Here is a 4,965-nt window from a genome sequence, read left to right as displayed (position 1 = left end):
CAAATTGCATCAGGTGGATAAAATCAAGGTAGTCATTTTTTTGAATGGTTCTAATATGAACACATTGCTTGTTTGTTTATGTATCAATGTCATGCTGTCACGCTGACTGGAGTACAGTGGTACCATCATGGTTCATCCCAGGTTTGACCTCCAAGACAAGAGTGATCCTTCCACCTCAGCCTCCTGAATAGCTGGAACTACAGGAACATGCCACTATGCCTGGCAATTTTTTTTTATTTTTGTAGAGAAGAGGTCTCACTGTATTGTCTATGCTGGTCTTGAACTCCTGACAATCTTCTTGCCTCCAAAAGTGCTGGGATTACAGGCATGAGCCACCATGCCTGGCTTCACACATTTTAGTTATCATGGTCAGAATACCAGTTCTCCAAAACACACTTCAGATTTTTGTCACCAGGGTATATTGACTGAATATAGTTACAAACATTGCTGTTAGACCTTCATTCCATTATTTGCTATATAAATAGCAAATGCATAGCATGATCAGTGATCAGTTATGTTGCATGCTCCAAGGACTGTCAGTGGTTGGTCACCAGGCATCTGTGATTCAATTCACTTATAGACTGTGAAGTTAGTAGTTGTGTTGTCTCTCAGTGATAAACTCACATGATGTCTTTTAAAAAATAAATAATCAAAAGAGGGAATTGGCTAACAAAGATGAAAGTACAAAAAAAAAAAGCGAATTGGCTAACAAAGATGAAAAAAATAAAAGGTGGTAATATTCTGAATTGATTATAAATGGAGTTATGGAAGAAATAGCAGACCATGAAATGTTGGTGCTATTGTTGGAAAGATTCTAGGTATTTAGCCAGAGGAGCTTAGTGAAGTCAAACATCACCACAAATGGGGAAAGTGATTGTGAGGAAAATGAGGAAAATGTCTCAGAAATGATGCCAGCAAAAACCTTCACATTAAAGGAAATCTTAGAGACATTTATAACCCTGAAAATATAAAGAATTAAATGAAAGTATAAAGGACATTTACAACACTGAAAATATAAAGGAAGCTGATACCAACTTAGAGATGGATGTGACGTGTCAAAGCACAGGAAAATATGCTTGCTCTGGATAGTAAGCTACATGATGAAAATAGGAAAGTATTGTTCAAATTCCTCTTGATAGGCTTTTTTAAAAGTGAGAAAACACTTTAATTCTCAATATTTTAAATTATAATGTACCAAGTAAATATTTACTTTATAATTTTTCACTTTTCCAAGAATTTATAACTTACAGCAAGAAAGTTTTTAGTGTTTTGACAGTAAAGTAACTGATCAATATACTTTTTCCAATCAATTATTAAAAATGTCTTGCACACTTTCAGTTTGCATAGTCATTCATATGGATCCATGCTACTGTGCAAAAAGAGGACCGTTTATAAAAGAAAAGTTTTAGAAAACTTAAGTGTCAAAAGCTAGAAGATAAAGATTATGACTGTATGTCACACTTAATAGCCTAATAACAGAAAGCACCTATTTTTATGGGTCCATGGTACATTCATAAATATCATAAGTATTTTGGGCCTCAGAAAAAAATACCAAGAAACTAAACCAATAAATGTATTACAAACAAAAAAATTTTTGTACACCATAGAGTATGATAGTAAATCAGTTACAAAATCATAAAAATGGAAAATGTAAATTGTCTATGTTAACTTTTCATCCAAAGGGAAAATGAAAGCAAAGAGAGAAACTGTGACTTAAAATTTAACAAGTGGCCGAGTGCGGTGGCTCACACTTATAATCCCAGCACTTTGGGGGACCGAGGTGGGAGGATTGCCTGAGCCCACGGGTTCGAGACAAGCCTGGACAACTTGGTGAGACCTCATCTCTATGATAAATAAAAAAAATTAGCTAGTGTGGTGGCGTACATCTGTAGTTCCAACTACTTGGAAGGCTGAGGCAGAAGGATTGCCTGAGCTCAGCAGTCAGGGCTGCAGTGGCTGTGAGCATGCCACTGCACTCCAGCCTGTGTGACAGAGTGAGACTCCTACTCAAAAAAATAAATAAGTGAAAAAAAGAGAAACATATGTAAAACAGTTAATTATGTAATCTTCTATTTCTATTTAGCAAGTAATAATTCTTATCAGAAAAAGATTACATTTTGTCAAATATCTTCAGTGTCTACAAGATGATCACATTATACTAATATTGTGTATTTCATTAATGGATTTCATAATACTGAAATATTCTTGTTTCTCTAGAATAAATTCCTCTTGTGAAAGCTGTATTATTCTTTTTGTGACCTGATTAATTCTATTTTATTTTGAACTTTGTATTTTATATGCATAAGATTTTGTTTGTAATATTTTTATTTGTTGAGTTTATTAGTATTTTGTTTCTGAGGCCCAAAATACTTATAATATTTATGAATGTACTGGGGAACCATAAAAATAAGTGCTCTCTGTTATTAGGGTATTGAGTATGATATACAGTCATAATCTTTATCTTCTAGCGGATACGATGAATATTTTGCTTAATGAAAAGCTTATAGCTGTGAATTCTTCTATCAATAAAAGTAGAAGTATGGAGGTATGGAACAATCATTTGACTCCAAACTTAGAAAAATAAAAATGAAATAATGAAAACAGACAAAAAATGAATAAATGTTTAAACAAATTTGAATGAATTTTAAAATTTATTAATAGAACAAATGCATAAACAAATTCATTAAAAATAATATTTAACAAGCTACCTAATTACAAACCAACAATGAACAAATATATAAGAAATAACAGAGCATAATAACCACACAAATTAAAGCAATAAAAAATTATAAGAATGTTTAAAAACTCTATACAAATATCATGTAAACTTGAATGAAAAGAATAATTTTTAGGAGAATATAATTTAAAACTGATCCAGAAGAGGAAGAAGCAATAAATACACATTTCCACAAATAAATACAGTACCAAAGAGTTAATCTTTCAAAAGCTTCATGTTCAGAGAGTTTAACTGGAATTCTATCAACCATTAATAAGTAATTAATTCCAATGCTACTGAATCTTTTTTAGGGTATAGAAAATGCAGGAAAACGTTCTAGTACTTTTTTTAATGAAGTGAATGTAATTTGCCAGCAAAGCTGAAAAAATAAAATTTACTGTGAAAACTGGAGACAAATCTATCCTATGCATATGAATGCAAAGTTCAAAATAAAATAATATGTATGTATATATACTCACACACAACACATATATATGCCACTAAATAGAAGACATCATAAATCAGAAAATCACCTATAAAATACTAAAAAAAAGACTAGTGGTTAACTTGATAATATATATGCAAAAGGAAGGGATGAAGAGAATTTAGTTAATGGGTACCAAAAAGCAGTTAGATAGAAAAATTAAGTTCTAGTATTCAATAGTACAGTAGGGTAAATATAGTTAACAATAATTTATTGTACATTTCAAAATAGCTAGAAGAGAAGAATTGTACTGTTTCTAACATCAAGAAAAGAAAAATGTTTGAGTTGTTGGATATCTTTGACTTGATTACATATTACACGTTGTGTACATGTATCAAAGTATCATGTGTACCCCCAAAGTATCATGTGTACCCCCAAATATACAGCTATGATATATCAATTAAAAAAGTATATATGAGAAAATATCTAGAACATTCTTGAAATATATAAAGATTGTATTAAACAAACAGAAACACATATGTTCCTGGTTTAGATTCAACATTATAAAAATGTTAAACTTTTCTTAGTTAATTGATATATTTAGTGTGATCATAACAAAAATGCTAATCTTTTAAAAATAGACAGATAATTCTAAATTTCAAATACAAAAAAAAGAACAGTGAAGAAAACACTGAAAATTTGTAACTAAATAAGGACTTCCCCTATCCAGTATTAAAATATAGTATTATAATGCCTCAGTAGTGAAAAGATAATATATGAAAACACAGACAGAATAATAGGACAGAATAAGAAATCCATAAAGAGGCACAGGTACATATAGAAATTGAGTATATGATAAAGGCTAAATTTTATATCAATTGATTAAATCACTTTTTTAATAAATAAAGTTAGGACGTGGGAGCAACACATATTTGTATCAATAGCTCACATGCATAAAGACAATGCCAAATGCATAAAGATTGAAATGCAAAAATAAAATTTCAAAGAAATTATAAAATTGGAGAAGAAAATCTGGGAAAAATCTGTTATAACCTTAAAATAGAGGAGGCCAATTAAACTATTATTGTACATACAGGATTCATAAAATAAAAGATTGGTCAATTTTGCTATATGGAATTCTAAATATTCTACATGGTGAAAAAAATTCTTTTAATTAAATTAAATTTTATTCTATTATGGGAATGGGGGGTACAAGTGATGATTAACTACATAAGGAGATTGCATGCAGGGGAAGTTTGGGCTTCTAACTGGCCTCTTCCTCTGGTAGTGGACCAGGTACCCTTTGTATTGTTACATTCCCACCATGCTCCTCCCTCCCTCTCTCCCCCAGGAGTGCCCTGTGACTGCCAATCCCACTTTTGTGCTAATGTAACTAATGTTCAAGGCCCACTTCTGAGTGAGAACACGTGATATTCAGTTCTTTGTTTCTGTGGTAGTTCACTGAGTATGATGATCTCCAACTCCAACCAACTTGTTGCCAAGTTCATGAATTTGTTCTTCATTACTGTGTAATACTCCGTCATGTATATATACCACATTTTCTTTATCCAGTCCAGCTTTCCACCTTTGATGAGCAACAGGTTTGGTTTCTTGTTTTCGCTATTGTGGATAATCTTTGCCCACTTTTTAATGGGGCTTTTTATTTAAAAAAAAAAAAAAATCTTAAGCAAAACTGAAAGACAAATAGAAAAAATGCAACTTCCACAGAAAAGAACTAATATTTTCAATATTATAAAGAGGCCGGGATCGGTGGCTCAGCCTGTAATCCCGCGCCTTTGGGAGGCTGAGGTGAGTGGATTGCCTG

The sequence above is a fragment of the Carlito syrichta genome, unplaced genomic scaffold (genome assembly GCF_000164805.1).
Source record: "Carlito syrichta isolate Samal-C Ts95f unplaced genomic scaffold, Tarsius_syrichta-2.0.1 Scaffold301662, whole genome shotgun sequence".
Classification (NCBI taxonomy): domain Eukaryota; kingdom Metazoa; phylum Chordata; class Mammalia; order Primates; family Tarsiidae; genus Carlito; species Carlito syrichta.
This window is presented reverse-complemented; position numbering follows the sequence as displayed.